Raw genomic sequence first — 18223 nt, forward strand, 5'->3', positions numbered from 1 at the left:
TATCATGTGCACCCTATGTCTCCTTTCCTCCAGTGTCGTCAGGTTGATTTCCCTTAACCTCTCCTCGTAGGGCATACTCCCTAGCTCCGGGATTGTTCATGTTGCAAACCTTTGCACTTTCTCTAATTTCTTGACGTGCTTGACCATGTTTGGGGTCCATGTTTGTGTGTGGATATGCGTATGCATATGTGTGTGTGTGTGTGTGTGTTAGTTACCATTTTGTCCTAGGCACATGTCGATTTAACACTAGGCCTGTTGTATAGGCGTGCGTATACAATGTGTGTGTGGGAGAGGGGCGGCATTATGCCGCCCCTCCCCCACACACGTACCAAATCACAAACACATACCATGAAAGATTATAATATATATATTACACACTTACTGAGGCTTTAATACTTGATACTGCGTCCTTTCCACTTAATCACGTCCCGCAGCCGAGTAGGAAGACTCTCACACGAATTCGTGAGGGTTTGGGGAGGTATATTATTCCATGCCTCATGTAGAGCAGCCTCCAATTGCAGGATGGAACTGATGTCCTTGCCCATTAAACTTAGTTTCACTATTGACCAGAGGTTCTCAATAGGGTTTAGGTCTGGGGAATTGCCTGGCCAGTCATTGAAGAACCTCACTTCACAGTTCTTAAGCCACTGAATTACAGATCTGGCGGTATGACACGGTGCACTGTCCTGTATAAAAACCGTATCCCCACACTTGTCCAACGCCTCAAGTAAATTGTCACGCAATAACTCCAGGTAATTATATTGGTTCATATACTGGCTTTTGGGAAGCACAATGAGACCAACACTCTGAGCACTGAAACACCCCCAAACCATGAGCAAGTCTGGGTGTTGGGTGGTCCCACAGGTGTAGCGTGGGTCTAGTGGGTCACTACCTCTGGGCCGGTACACATGTCCCCCATGGTTACGGGTGACGGTGAAGGTTGCTTCATCACTCCAAAGTACTTCAGACCACTGTTGAGGATTCCAGTGATAATATTTCTTTGCATAATCCAGCCTACGTTTCTTCTGTGGCTTGGAGAGGATCTGTTTCTTAACCTGGCGGTGACTACTGTAGCCCAGTTCTGACACACGTCTGTTAACAGTTCTTACAGACTCCTCTGAGAGAAGATGTGTTTTTTTTCTTTCAGTTCTCTAGCAGTTATCTTAGGTGTACTCTCTAACTGTTTCTTTAACACAGTTAAGGTGCAAACAGATGTCTTCTTCGAGGGGCCAGGCCGAGGTTTGGCAGATGGTAACTCGACACCGCCACCAGCCTTGAAACGCTGCACCCAGTTCCTCACTGAACACTCACACACCAACATTCTCCACTATTTCTTTCGTCTGGTGCCCAGCTGTATAAAGCCCTATGATTTGAGCTATAGTTTCAGGCGTTAAAGACTTCCTTTTACCCATAATCAAACATGTATAGCCCCAAAACCAAAGGGAACACCAGACAAAAGATCGGGCAGATGAGAGACAAAAGTGCAACACTTCCTCTCACCACGGCAGCCACGTGAGCACTGAGGAGTCACTGTGGAGTGTGGCGGCAGGGTGTGACGTCATTCTAACGTCTGCTATCCGGCATAATGCACTGACGAAAAAGACTCCCCTGTATGGTAGGCCTTTGATTTTCGTCACGGCATTACGCCGAGGCGCTCACCTGGCATAATGCCATGACTAGCACTGTACATGTGTGTATATGTATGTGTGTGTGTGTGTGTGTGTGTGTGTGTGTGTGTGATTAAGCTTGTGTCTCTGTCCGTGTGCAAACATACAAGAAATCTTCTGTGTGTATGCAATTCTCATTCTCAATTCCAAATTGAAAATGTTTTATCCATCTTCATACAGTGACTGAGAACTGCAAAAGTATAAAAAATTGTATTGTAGATAGCATTAAGGGTTCAGAGACAAAGTTGGGTACGTGTATTTCATTATACAACTTAGTGGGGAACTTTTATTTCATTAAGCACCTTGATTTATCACCAAATTAATATGAATTATGCCTCATTTTTTGAAACTCTCCAAATCTGATCTATCTCTTCCTGTGAAGGAAGAGCATATCAATATATCATGAGGGTCGTAAAATATATCATTCGCGTGATCACTGTGTCCTCTTACCGAGCTAAGCTCAAAATTTTCATGTGTGTTTTGGTTTTATGGTGATAGTCTTATGAATAAATTAGTTGCTCACTTTTGCCAAGGTGAGTTAAGAGTCGTGTCCGGCTGTCTCCTTACTGAGGTGCTGCTTCACACTACCTTGTTAGTGTTAGTGATAGTAGTATTTTATAACACTTTGAACCCCAATGGGTTATTCTGCTCTGATTGGTAGAGGTTCAACCTTACGTCCAGGACTCAGAACAGTAATGCTACGCCAAACTTCTCTGGTTAATCCCTTTATCTGGCATGTAACACTGTTACTATTTTTAGGTCACATTTAAGGCTTTCAATGGATCCTAACTTTTTTATAGAACCTCTGTTCAACAGGATAACTCCTCATCATCCAAATGTATCTAACCTAATACCCTTACCTCTTTCTCAAGCAGAATAATGGAATTTAGATGTGAAACATTGTCCTGCCAGGTCGAGGAGAGAATTATTTACAGTTGCTTGTTAGTAATAAAAATGAATATTTAGGCTCGCATTCAAACAATCATAACAAAAAAAGCTATGAAAGTTATAGCAAAAAGCATAAGACCTTTAGAATGTTCCATTCTATAACATACTAGAAGTACATAGAAATCCTTCCAATATAAAGTGCAATGCCCACAAAGGCTAGTGAATTTAGCTGTCTCGCAAGAGAAGTAGAGCTTAATTCATATAAACAAATTTCACCCACTTACGTGTAAAACAACGAAAATATAATTTGCCGAATGAAATATTTTATTATTAAATTCATTTCCGTGTGTCATGTAATCAGCGTAGATGTTACGGATAGTAAAACTTCCTTAAAAAATCCAAAGCTGGAATGTTGGTTAGGAAGCTAAGTTTTCTTGTAATATATTATAAGAGGTTCAGATCCTGTTACAGCGTTGTCTCTTCGTTCTTACAATCCCTTCCAGCATGAATGCTGATGGTTAGAGAAGTTAGAGAAGTTAGAGAAGGCTTCCTATTCTTTGGATCAAACTAGATTATCTCAGAATTCCAGGCCCTATATGATTTACGAAATGTGGAAATGTGGTTGACAGTGACAAAGCATCTCAACGAGGCACAAACCTTGCTGAAATTTTGAGATGGTCATTTCGATATTACATTATTTACTTCAGCTAATGATAACCCGGATTTATTACTCATTTCCTCTCTCAGATGTAACTTAATAATGATCTAGGATGGAACGATACCTCGTTTACTTTTTCCTCTCAAAAGGATTGGTTATTCAGGATTTAAAAGTCCCCTTTTTGAAAATTTTCATAGTAATGTCTCCTTTAATGAGTATACCAGGAAAAGTGTACGGTAGGGTTATAATTGAAAGAATTAGAGGTAAGACAGAATGTAGGATTGTGGACGAGCAAGGAGGTTTCAGAGTGGGTAGGGGATGTGTAGATCAAGTGTTTACATTGAAGCATATATGTGAACAGTATTTAGATAAAGATGGGAAGTTTTTATTGCATATATGGATTTAGAAAAGGCATATGATAGAGTGGACAGGGGAGCAATGTGGCAGATGTTGCAAGTATATGGAATAGGTGGTAAGTTACTAAATGCTGTAAAGAGTTTTTATGAGGATAGTGAGGCTCAGGTTAGGGTGTGTAGAAGAGAGGGAGACTACTTCCCAGTAAAAGGTCTTAGACAGGGATGTGTGATGTCACCATGGTTGTTTAATATATTTATAGAAGGGGTTGTAAAAGAAGTAAATGCTAGGGTGTTCAGGAGAGGGGTGGAATTAAATTATGGGGAATCAAATACAAAATGGGAATTGACAAAGTTACTTTTTGCTGATGATACTGTGCTTATAGGATATTCTAAAGAAAATTTGCAAAGGTTAGTAGACGAGTGTGGGAGTGTGTGTAAAGGTAGAAAGTTGAAAGTGAACATAGAAAAGAGTAAGGTGATGAGGGTATCAAATGATTTAGATAAAGAAAAATTGGATATCAAATTGGGGAGGAGGAGTATGGAAGAAGTGAATGTTTACAGATACTTGGGAATTGACCTGTCGGCTGATGAATTTATGAAGGATGAGGTTAATCATAGAATTGATGAGGGAAAAAAGGTGAGTGGTGCGTTGAGGTATATGTGGAGACAAAAAACGTTATCTATGGAGGCAAAGAAGGGAATGTATGAAAGTATAGTAGTACCAACACTCTTATATGGGTGTGAAGCTTGGGTTGTGAATGCAGCAGCGAGGAGGCGATTGGAGGCAGTGGAGATGTCCTGTCTAAGGGCAATGTGTGGTGTAAATATTATGCAGAAAATACGGAGTGTGGATATTAGGAAAAAGTGTGGAGTTAATAAAAGTATTAGTCAGAGGGCTGAAGAGGGGTTGAGGTGGCTTGGTCATTTAGAGAGAATGGATCAAAGTACAATGACATGGAGAGCGTACAAATCTATAGGGAAAGGAAGGCGGGATAGGGGTCGTCCTCGAAAAGGTTGGATGGAAGGGATAAGGGAAGTTTAGTGGGCGAGGCGCTTGGGCTTCCAGCAGGCGTGCATGAGCGTGCTCGATAGGAGTGAATGCAGACGAATGGTATTTGGGACCTGACGATCTGTTGGAGTGTGAGCAGGGTAATATTTAGTGAAGGGATTCAGGGAAACCGGTTATTTTTATATAGCCGGACTTGAGTCCTGGAAATGGGAAGTACAATGCCTGCACTTTAAAGGAGGGGTTTGGAATATTGGCAGTTTGGAGGGATATGTTGTGTATCTTTATACGTATATGCTTCTAAACTGTTGTATTCTGAGCACCTCTGCAAAAACAGTGATTATGTGTGAGGTGAAAGTGTTGAATGATGATGAAAGTATTTTCTTTTTGGGGATTTTCTTTCTTTTTAGGTCACCCTGCCTCGGTGGGAGACGGCCGACTTGTTGAAAAGAACAAAAAATGTCTCCTTGTTGTCAAAAATGGCTTTCAGTGAAGAATCTTATTTTTTTTTCAGATATTTTGTTGCTTCTCTTATAATTAGTTTAAGAACGTACAACAAATGTTAGGTTTAAAGTCTTTGAAATATACAAGTTCTAAATTTCCGTTTATGCACATGGTCATAATTATTTTAATTCTCAAGATTGGGAGTAAAGATGACTCCCAGTACCACTGGGCCATACGATCGTATGGTCCAGTGGATTAGGGCGTTATGTGTTTTCGCCCACTATGAGGCAGGCCAAAGCAGCATGGGTTCGATCCTTAGCTAGTCGCAATGTTTTTTTTATCAATACCACTCGTTCGTGGTCACTATATATATATATATATATATATATATATATATATATATATATATATATATATATATATATATATATATATATAGTGAAAAAAATAAATCTTTAAACGTATAAGAAAAAAATTCAGAAAGGAGTTAATTTTAAGTGAGTTCTTGCTAATTGACCAGTTTTACATTTTCGGCTCTACATATATATATATATATATATATATATATATATATATATATATATATAAGTTCATGTAATATTAACATCTTAAAAATTATCAGCTGATATCGACTGTTTTTATACCGATACCGTAAAAATGGCCGATTTAGATCTTTACCGATACCTATATATATATATATATATATATATATATATATATATATATATATATATATATATATATATATATATATATATATATATATATATATAGGTATCGGTAAAGATCTAAATCGGCCATTTTTACGGTATCGGTGTAAAAACAGCCGATATCAGCTGATAATTTTTAAGATGTTAATATTACATGAACTTTAAAATATCAACATTAAGTTTCTTTCTCGTGATTGTGAGTGTTACACACACACACACACACACACACACAGCTGGGTGCAGATGGAGAGGGTGATAGGTCGAATGCTGAGGCACAACCATGCTATCAAGAGCCACTGGAAAAATCAAGGGAGAAAATGACCACATACAGGCAGGATCCAGAGTCACAGAGGGTGAGGCAGTGGGAGGAGGAAAGGGCAAAATCAGTGTTTATCCATGAGCTTCAGGAGAGAGAGGAAAGGACACCCACTGAAAGGCGGCAGGAAGAAAGGAGATTGAGAAAATCATCACGGAAGTAGGTGAACAAGAGATGGACGAGATTGTAAATTTTCAGAGAATTAGGGGGTACTCGAAGGGGAGAAACCGACCGATCAAGCTGATTCTCAGGACGGAAACAGTGTGGAACAGGATCGTCCAAGAGAAACGATGGTTGAAATACTCGGAAGAGTACAGGAGGGTGTTCCTAGACAGAGACAGAACACAAACAGAACGACAGCAGCTGAGTGAGAGGACATAAAAGTGAAAGGAGCTATGAAAGGAGGCAAGGATGGAGCCAGCAGAGGTCAGTCAGAGCAGAACAGAGCAACAAGGGCAAGCAAACACACAACTATCCTAAGAACCCCACAACCTATCACACCACCCTAACACACACTACAATCCATACCCACAGCTTCCACCCAACACCGAGCAATAGAATCCCACAGTATGCTACCAGGTCACTCACCCTCACAGGCCCCCAAACCACATTGTTGGAAAGGAAACTGAAGGTATGGTACATAAACGCTGATGGAATAACAAATAAGTGGGAGGAGTCGCACGAAAGAGTCAAAGAGGCATCACCGGACATCATAACTCTCACAGAAACCAAGCTTACAGGTATGATAACAGATGCCATCTTTCCAACGGGATACCAGATCCTGAGGAAAGACAGAGGGAACAGGGGGGGTGGAGGAGTGGCATTGCTGATCAAAAACCGATGGAATTTTGATGAGCTGGAGAGAGGAGACAGCGAAGAAGAAAGTGATTACATAGCGGGAACGCTTCACTCTGGAGGTCTCAAGGTGGATGTACAACCCACCACAGAACAGCAGGAGGCCAAGGCAAGAGTACGACGAGAGCAATAGAGCGATGGTTGACACACTGGCTGCAGTGGCCAGAAGAGCTCATGCATGCAGGGCAAAGCTCCTGATCATGGGTGACTTTAACCACAAGGAGATCGTTTGGGAGAACTTGGAGCCACATGGGGGACAAGATACATGGAGGGCTAAGATGATGGAGGTGGTACTGGAACACTTCATGTAGCAACACGTAAGGGACACTACAAGAGAGAGAGGAGAGGATGAACCAGCAAGACTGGACTTAGTATTCACCTTGGGTAATGCAGATATCGAGGACATCACATATGAAAGGCCCCTTGGGGCCAGCGATCATGTGGTTTTAAGCTTCGAATACACAGTAGAGCTACAAGTGGAGGGAGAAGCAGGAAGGCCAGGACGAATGAAGCCAAACTACAAGAAAGGGGATTACACAGGAATGAGGAACTTCCTGAACGGGGTTCAGTGGGACAGAGAACTGGCAGGGAAGCCAGTTAATGAGATGATGGAATATGTAGCAACAATATGCAAGGAGGCTGAGGAGAGGCTTGTACCCAAGGGTAACAGGTATAATGAAAAAGCCAGGATGAGCCCATGGTTCACCCAAAGGTGCAGGGAGGCAAAAACCAAGTGTGCTAGGGAATGGAAGAAATATAGAAGGCAAAGGACCCAGGAGAATAAGGAGAGCAGTCGTAGAGCCAGAAACAAATCTGCACAGACAAGAAGGGAGGCCCAACGACAATATGAAAACGACATAGCAGCGAAAGCCAAATCTGACCCAAAACTGTTATTCAATCACATCAGGAGGAAAACAAAAGTCAAGGACCAGGTAATCAGGCTAAGGATGGAAGGAGGAGAGACAACAAGAAATGACCGTGAAGTATGTGAGGAACTCAACAAGAGATTCAAAGAAGTGTTCACAGAGGAGACAGAAGGGGCTCCAGAAAGACGGAGAGGTGGGGCACAACACCAAGTGCTGGACACAGTGCACACAACCGAGGAAGAGGTGAAGAGGCTTCTGAGTGAGCTAGATACCTCAAAGGCAATGGGGCCAGACAACATCTCCCCATGGGTCCTGAGAGAGGGAGCAGAGGTGCTATGTGTACCCCTAACAACAATATTCAATACATCTATCGAAACAGGGAGATTACCTGAGGCATGGAGGACAGCAAATGTAGTCCCAATCTTTAAAAAAGAAGACAGACATGAAGCACTAAACTACAGACCAGTGTCACTGACATGTATAGTATGCAAAATCATGGAGAAGATTATCAGGAGAAGAGTGGTGGAACACCTAGAAAGGAATGATCTCATCAACAGCAGCCAACATGCTTTCAGTGACGGGAAATCCTGTCACAAACCTACTGGAGGTCTATGACATGGTGACAGCAGTAAGACAAAAGAGAGAGGGATGGGTGGATTGCATATTCTTGGACTGCAAGAAGGCGTTTGACACAGTTCCACACAAGAGATTAGTGCAAAAACTGGAGGATCAAGCAGGGATAACAGGGAAGGCACTACAATGGATCAGGGAATATTGTCAGGAAGACAGCAGCGAGTCATGGTACGTGGCGAGGTGTCACAGTGGGCACCTGTGACCAGCGGGGTCCCACAGGGGTCAGACCTAGGACCAGTGCTGTTTCTGGTATTTGTGAACGACATGACGGAAGGAATAGACTCTGAGGTGTCCCTGTTTGCAGATGATGTAAAGTTGATGAGAAGAATTCACTCGATCGAAGACCAGGCAGAACTACAAAGGGATCTGGACAGGCTGCAGACCTGGTCCAGCAATTGGCTCTTGGAGTTCAATTCCACCAAGTGCAAAGTCATGAAGATTGGGGAAGGGCAAAGAAGACCGCAGACGGAGTACAGTCTAGGGGGCCAGAGACTACAAACCTCACTCAAGGAAAAAGATCTTGGGGTGAGTATAACACCAGGCACATCTCCTGAAGAGCACATCAACCAAATAACTGCTGCAGCATATGGGCGCCTAGCAAACCTCAGAACAGCATTCCGACATCTTAATAAGGAATCGTTCAGGACCCTGTACACCATGTACGTTAGGCCCATATTAGAGTATGCGGCACAAGTTTGGAACCCACACCTAGCCAAGCACGTAAAGAAACTAGAGAAAGTGCAAAGGTTTGCAACAAGACTAGTCCCAGAGCTAAGAGGTATGCCCTACGAGGACAGGTTAAGGGAAATCAACCTGACGACACTGGAGGACAGGAGAGAACGACACAAAATACTGAGAGGAATTGACAACTTGGACAAAGACAGGATGTTCCAGAGATTGGACACAGTAACAAGGGGATACAGTTGGAAGTTGAAGACACACATGAATCACAGGGATGTTAGGAAGTATTTCTTCAGCCACAGAGTAGTCAATAAGTGGAATAGTTTGGAAAACAATGTAGTGGAGGCAGGATCCATACATAGCTTTAAGCAGAGGTATGATAAAGCTCTTGGTTCAGGGAGAGTGACCTAGTAGCGATCAGTGAAGAGGCGGGGCCAGGAGCTTGGACTCGACCCCTGCAACCTCAACTAGGTGAGTACACACACACACACACACACACACACACACACACACACACACACACACCTTTCAGTGTACATACCTTGTCGAGAATACTAACAAATACTATATATTTTTATAGAGAGAAACAAAGATGATGGAAATTCATAAACATAACTGGAGAATGTTTAATCTTAATCCATTTTCAGTTTTCGTAAAAGCAAATTACCACGGTGATGGTGTCTCTCTATCCTTGTATTTTGAGAAAATCTTTACCGAATTTCTTAAATGTTGAAGTATAATTTATTCCTCAATGGGGGATAATATTGTTAGTAGAGTTTTAAAAGCAATTATTTAAATAATATAGAATTTAAATGGATTTTCTCCGTAAAGTCATCGTTGTCTCAACTCAGTCGGGTAAATTTAAACTTTAGTATTATCAAACACGGAAAGTATTCTACATTAAAAAATAAAGAGAATGACAGAGAAAGAGAAGGGAGAGAAAGGAGCAACTCACCAAGAAAGGAGCAACTCACCAAGAAAGGAGCAACTCACCAAGAAAGGAGCAACTCACCAAGAAAGGAGCAACTCACCAAGAAAGGAGCAACTCACCAAGAAAGGAGCAACTCACCAAGAAAGGAGCAACTCACCAAGAAAGGAGCAACTCACCAAGAAAGGAGCAACTCACCAAGAAAGGAGACCACAAACAGTACCCAGGAGCTGGACATCAAACCTTTGCTTGTATGACAGTATTATTAAGTCTACTCCTGACACCACACAGCCACCAACGCCAGTGACAAAAATAAAATTGTATAAGTCTCCGTGGGGCCAAACATAAATTTATTAACCACGCATGGCTAAGTCACTGCTGACACTACCCGTTATTTACATGTGGTGTTGATGGTAAAAGTTGTGTCAACAAGCGTACGTCTTCTGTCTCCTGTGACAATACATTTGTAAATATGATAACCAGTGTAAAGAAATTTAGTGTCTCTCTATTAACTTGCTGCCCACCTCAGAAAGCTGCCCTCCAGGCAACCACACCTCGAATAACACCGCACACTCTCTAGGAAAACTCACATAACTAAGACTTCTACAGTAAAACAATTTACACAGCTCAGAAACCATCGCCACAGGTCAGTAACCATCATCACAGTTCATCAACCATCACAACCATCACCACAGTTCAACAACTATTACATCCATCACTAGAGTTCAACAACCGTCACCACAGTTCAACATCCATCACCACAGTACAACAACCATCACCACAGTTCAACAACTATCACCACAGTGCGACAATCATCACAACCTTCACAACAGTACAACAACCATCAGCACAATTCACCATCACAACAGTACAACAAACATCAGAGTACAACATCGATCACTACAGTACAACAAACGTCACAACAGTTCAACAACCATCATCACAGTTCAACAACCATCACAGCAATCACCAAAATACAACAAACATCGCAGTACAACCATCATCACTGTTCAACAACCATCATCACAGTTCAACAACCATCATCACAGTTCAACAACCAGCACCACAGTTCAACAATCATCACAGCAATCACCAAAATACAACAAACATCGCAGTACAACCATCATCACAGTTCATTAACCATCATCACTGTTCATTAACCATCATCACTGTTCAACAACCATCATCACAGTTCAACAACCAGCACCACAGTTCAACAATCATCACTACAGTTCAACAGCCATCATCACAGTTCAACCACCATCATCACAGTTCAATAACCATCATCACAATTCAACAACCTTCACCACAGTTCAACAACCATCACCACAGTTCAACAACCTTCACCACAGTTCAACAACCATCACCACAGTTCAACGGCCATCATCACAGTTCAACAACCATCATCACAGTTCAACAGCCACAATCACAGTTCAACAACCAGCACCACAGTTCAACAATCATCATCACAGTTCAACAACCATGATCACAGTTCAACAACCATCATCACAGTTCAACAACCATCATCACAGTTCAACAACCATCATCACAGTTCAACAACCATCATCACAGTTCAACAACCATCATCACAGTTCAACAACCAGCACCACAGTTCAACAATCATCATCACAGTTCAACAATCATCATCACAGTTCAACAACCATCATCACAGTTCAGCAACCATCATCACAGTTCAACAACCATCATCACAGTTCAACAACCATCACCACAGTTCAACAGCCATCATCACAGCCATCACCACAATACAACTAATATCACAGTACAACAACCATCGCTACAGTACAACAAAATCACTACAATACAACAACCATCACTACAGTACAACAAACATCACTACAGTACACCATTACCACAGTACAACACCCATCAGTGCAGTACAACAAAAATCACAGTACAACAGCCATCACTACAGTACAACAACCATCACTATAGTTCATCAAACATCACTATAGTACACCACCACAGTACAACAACCATCACTACAGTACAACAACCATCACTACAGTACAACAACCATCACTACAGTACAACAATCACTACAGTACAACAATCATCACTAGAGTACAACAAACATCACTACAGTACACCATCACAGTACAACAACCATCGCTACAGTACAACAACCATCACTACAGTACAATAACCATTACTACAGAACAACAATCACTATAGTACACCATCACCACAGTAAAACAACCATCACTACAGTACAACAATCACTACAGTACACCATCACCACAGTACAACAACCATCACTACAGTACAACAACCATCACTATAGTACACCATCACCACAGTAAAACAACCATCACTACAGTACAACAATCACTACAGTACACCATTACCACAGTACAACAACCATCACTACAGTACAACAAACATCACTACAGTACACCATCACCACAGTACATCCATCACTACAGTACACCATCACCACAGTACAACCATCACTACAGTACAAAACCATCACCACTGTACAACAACCATCACCACTGTACAACAACCATAATCACAGTACAACAGCCATCATTACTGCACAACAACCAACACCACTGTACAACAACCATCATCACAGTACAACAACCATCACCACAGTACAGCACTCATCACCACAGTACAACAACCATCACTACATTGTAGCAACCATCACCACAGCTCAACAACAATCACTACAGTTCAACAACTATCACTACAGTTCAGCAACCATGACCACAATACAACAACCATCACATTATAACAACCATCACCACAATTCATCAAACATTACAGTGCAACAACCATAACCACAACTACAATCACTTCCACATTTCAACTTCAGGTTATCCCAGACACCTATCTTTTGTCAAACAGTTAAGTGAATTGCAACCACCTTTAAAGTGGTTGCCTGATTTTTTTATCTAAATGTTTTAGTTCATTTCAAATCACTTTTTCTGATCAGGTTCACTTTTGTATGTACCATCTGGACAGTTTTATATAGAACACTCCAGATTTTGTCTTCCATGCAATACCTTGAGAAGGCTTTTTCTGATCAGTTTAAAATTTTAATGGCCGGTGGAAGATATAGAGAAGATGCTTGTCCTATACGTTCAGGCTTTTATGCAAATATATCAGTTTACGAACATAATAAATTTGGAATCGTCAAATTCTGTGCTAAAGGTTGAGAATGCTTCTGCTGATGAGCTTCAAACTTTCAGGGGTGGATTCCTTTGTTAAATGAAAGAGTGAGATATATTTTTTTCTATTCTGTAATATGTATATTTCTTTCAACGAATTGTTTTACACTCAAAAACTGGAGAATGCCTCTTCTGATAGACAAAAAATCGCTACTGTATTTTGATTACATTTTTGAATGCGAATTTTGTGAATTTTGCTTAAAATAATTTGTGAAAATTTAAATATGTATTAGTTTTCCAAGCGAAAATTTGTCAGTACTTCATACGATCGACTCTTGTATCGTAATCAATAGTAGTTTTGGGATTTTTTTGGACTACGTAGGTACCAATGGATTTTTTTGGACTACGTAGGTACCAATGGATTTTTTTGGACTACGTACGTAGCAATGTCGTGAAAGTTTCTTCTACTTCTCAGATTCCCATGTTTGGTACTTTCTTAAAAATATAACGTTTTTACTTTAAAAAGATTGGTGTCTATATAAAATGGAAAATAAACTAGGAAAGACTAAGCTTATAACTTCAAGTCACTGAGATGTACTTCAAGTTACTGAGTGTGACAGTGTACTTCAAGTTACTGAGTGTGACAGTGTACTTCAAGTTACTGAGTGTGAGACTGTACTTCAAGTTACTGAGTGTGAGACTGTACTTCATGTTACTGAGTGTGAGACTGTACTTCATGTTACTGAGTGTGAGACTGTACTTCAAGTTACTGAGTGTGAGACTGTACTTCAAGTTACTGAGTGTGAGACTGTACTTCAAGTTACTGAGTGTGAGACTGTACTTCAAGTTACTGAGTGTGAGACTGTACTTCAAGTTACTGAGTGTGAGACTGTACTTCAAGTTACTGAGTGTGAGACTGTACTTCAAGATACTGAGTCTGTACTTCAAGTTACTAAGTGTACTTCAAGTTACTGAGTGTGAGACTGTACTTCAAGTTACTGAGTGTGAGACTGTACTTCAAGTTACTGAGTGTGAGACTGTACTTCAAGTTACTGAGTGTGAGACTGTACTTCAAGTTACTGAGTGTGAGACTGTACTTCAAGTTACTGAGTGTGAGACTGTACTTCAGGTTACTGAGTGTGAGTGTACTTCAAGTTACTGAGTGAGACTGTACTTCAAGTTACTGAGTGTGAGACTGTACTTCAAGTTACTGAGTGTGAGACTGTACTTCAAGTTAGTGAGTGTGAGACTGTACTTCAAGTTAGTGAGTGTGAGACTGTACTTCAAGTTAGTGAGTGTGAGACTGTACTTCAAGTTACTGAGTGTGAGACTGTACTTCAAGTTAGTGAGTGTGAGACTGTACTTCAAGTTACTGAGTGTGAGACTGTACTTCAAGTTACTAAGTGTGAGACTGTACTTCAAGTTACTAAGTGTGAGACTGTACTTCAAGTTACTAAGTGTGAGACTGTACTTCAAGTTAGTGAGTGTGAGACTGTACTTCAAGTTACTGAGTGTGAGACTGTACTTCAAATTACTGAGTGTGAGACTGTACTTCAAGTTACTGAGTGTGAGACTGTACTTCAAGTTACTGAGTGTGAGACTGTACTTCAAGTTACTGAGTGTGAGACTGTACTTCAAGTTACTGAGTGTGAGACTGTACTTCAAGTTACTGAGTGTGAGACTGTACTTCAAGTTACTGAGTGTGAGACTGTACTTCAAGTTACTGAGTGTGAGACTGTACTTCAAGTTACTGAGTGTGAGACTGTACTTCAAGTTACTGAGTGTGAGACTGTACTTCAGGTTACTGATTGTGAGACTGTACTTCATGCTACTAAGTGTGAGACTGTACTTCAGGTTACTGATTGTGAGACTGTACTTCAAATTACTGAGTGTGAAACTGTACTTCAAGTTAGTTAGTGAGAAACTGTACTTCAAGTTACTAAGTGTGAGACTGTACTTCAAGTGACTTAATGTGTGACTGTGCTACAAGTTACTGGGTATGAGACAGTCATATACTCTAGTTTTCTCTTCTACCTTCAAGGGAACGGTTAATAACTTAAGAAAGCAGTGTTTGTGAACTATACCTTGGGCAAGGTTCATGTGGCTCTGGTGACGGGCATGACAACATATGTCAATTCAGTAAAGTCATTCATGAATTTGATTACTGTGCGATACCCTTAGAAAGCCTCTTCTCCTTAGCTTCAAACATTCAACATTGACGTATCCTGTTAATTAGAAGGTTCATTGGTTATGCCAGTGTGCCAAGTTTTTTTTAAATGTCGGGGTATTTTTTCTCGTGAAATAACTTTGAAAAGAGAGACGTTTATAAAATAATTCCCATAAACCTGGTTGGAAAAATATTTTTTCTTGCTATTCTGGGTCGTATTGAAGTATATATTTTCCGATATGCCAATAAAAATTAGCATTCTTATTTGAATAAAATAATACATGTATCTTCTATAAATAAAGATCTGCATATAAATTACCATATTTACTCAGCCACTTTTATATAAAAAAAATGTTATTTGATAACGAACAGAATCTTAACCTATAAAGAATTATCGCATTATTCAAACAAAAACAAAAAAAAATACAATAAATATTTACATAAATTTTTACATTATACTGTATTCGAAGGTAAATAATTATTTATGGCTTAACTAACTGGCATTTCTTTTAGTTTATGTGTAATATCCTTCTGTAATGTTAATGGGTTTACCTGAAGAGTGTGAAATATGTAGCTTTTACAAGTCACTGAGTGTGGCAGACAGTACAAGTCACTGAGTGTGGCAGACAGTACTACAAGTCACTGAGTGTGGCAGACAGTACTACAAGTCACTGAGTGTGGCAGACAGTACTACAAGTCACTGAGTGTGGCAGACAGTACTACAAGTCACTGAGTGTGGCAGACAGTACAAGTTACTGAGTGTGGCAGACAGTACTACAAGTCACTGAGTGTGGCAGACAGTACTACAAGTCACTGAGTGTGGCAGACAGTACTACAAGTCACTGAGTGTGGCAGACAGTACTACAAGTCACTGAGTGTGGCAGACAGTACTACAAGTCACTGAGTGTGGCAGACAGTACTACAAGTCACTGAGTGTGGCAGACAGTACAAGTCACTGAGTGTGGCAGACAGTACTACAAGTTACTGAGTGTGGCAGACAGTACTACAAGTTACTGAGTGTGGCAGACAGTACTACAAGTTACTGAGTGTGGCAGACAGTACTACAAGTTACTGAGTGTGGCAGACAGTACTACAAGTCACTGAGTGTGGCAGACAGTACTACAAGTCGTTGTGGCAGACAGTACTACAAGTCACTGAGTGTGGCAGACAGTACTACAAGTTACTGAGTGTGGCAGACAGTACTACAAGTTACTGAGTGTGGCAGACAGTACTACAAGTCACTGAGTGTGGCAGACAGTACTACAAGTCACTGAGTGTGGCAGACAGTACTACAAGTCACTGAGTGTGGCAGACAGTACTACAAGTTACTGAGTGTGGCAGACAGTACTACAAGTTACTGAGTGTGGCAGACAGTACTACAAGTCACTGAGTGTGGCAGACAGTACTACAAGTCACTGAGTGTAGCAGGCAGTACTACAAGTCACTGAGTGTGGCAGACAGTACTACAAGTCACTGAGTGTAGCAGACAGTACTACTACAAGTCACTGAGTGTGGCAGACAGTACTACAAGTCACTGAGTGTGGCAGACAGTACTACAAGTCACTGAGTGTGGCAGACAGTACTACAAGTCACTGAGTGTAGCAGACAGTACTACAAGTCACTGAGTGTGTCAGACAGTACTACAGGTCACTGAGTGTGGCAGACAGTACTACAAGTCACTGAGTGTGGCAAACAGTACTACAAGTCACTGAGTGTAGCAGACAGTACTACAAGTCACTGAGTGTAGCAGACAGTACTACAAGTCACTGAGTGTGGCAGACAGTACTACAAGTCACTGAGTGTGGCAGACAGTACTACAAGTCACTGAGTGTGGCAGACAGTACTACAAGTCACTGAGTGTGGCAGACAGTACTACAAGTTACTGAGTGTGGCAGACAGTACTACAAGTCACTGAGTGTGGCAGACAGTACTACAAGTCACTGAGTGTGGCAGACAGTACTACAAGTCACTGAGTGTAGCAGACAGTACTACAAGTCACTGAGTGTAGCAGACAGTACTACAAGTCACTGAGTGTGGCAGACAGTACTACAAGTCACTGAGTGTGGCAGACAGTACTACAAGTCACTGAGTGTGGCAGACAGTACAAGTCACTGAGTGTGGCAGACAATACTACAAGTCACTGAGTTTAGCAGACAACTCAAGTCACAGTACTACAAGTCACTGAGTGTGGCAGACAGTACTACAAGTTACTGAGTGTGGCAGACAGTACTACAAGTCACTGAGTGTGGCAGACAGTACTACAAGTCACTGAGTGTAGCAGACATTACTACAAGTCACTGAGTGTGGCAGACAGTACCTCAAGTCACTGAGTGTGGCAGACAGTACAAGTCACTGAGTGTGGCAGACAGTACTACAAGTTACTGAGTGTAGCAGACAGTACTACAAGTCACTGAGTGTGGCAGACAGTAATACAAGTCACTGAGTGTAGCAGACAGTACTACAAGTCACTGAGTGTGGCAGACAGTCCTACAAGTCACTGAGTGTGGCAGACAGTACAGGTCACTGAGTGTGGCAGACAGTACTACAAGTCACTGAGTGTGGCAGACAGTACTACAAGTCACTGAGTGTGACAGACAGTACTACATGTCACTGAGTGTGGCAGACAGTACTACAAGTCACTGATTGTGACAGACAGTACTACAAGTCACTGAGTGAGGCAGACCGTACTACAAGTCACTGAATGTGGCAGACAGTACTACAAGTCACTGATTGTGGCAGACAGTACTGCAAGTCACTGACTGTGGAAGACAGTACTACAAGTCACGGAATGTGACAGACTGCTACAAGTTACAGAGTGTGGCAGACAGTACTACAAGTCACCGAGTGTGGCAGAGAGTACTACAAGTTACTGAGTGTGGCAGACAGTACTGCAAGTCACTGACTGTGGAAGACA

At 41.3% G+C, this 18223-nt stretch overlaps 1 protein-coding gene across 1 annotated transcript in view; it reads left to right on the forward strand.

Annotated features, from left to right (window-relative positions):
- The window catches only part of LOC128688246 (protein amalgam-like), a 696845-nt gene that overhangs the window by 364401 nt on the left and 314221 nt on the right, over positions 1 to 18223 (forward strand). The gene's annotated exons all lie outside the window — the stretch shown is intronic.

The sequence above is a fragment of the Cherax quadricarinatus genome, chromosome 19, assembly GCF_038502225.1.
Source record: "Cherax quadricarinatus isolate ZL_2023a chromosome 19, ASM3850222v1, whole genome shotgun sequence".
Classification (NCBI taxonomy): domain Eukaryota; kingdom Metazoa; phylum Arthropoda; class Malacostraca; order Decapoda; family Parastacidae; genus Cherax; species Cherax quadricarinatus.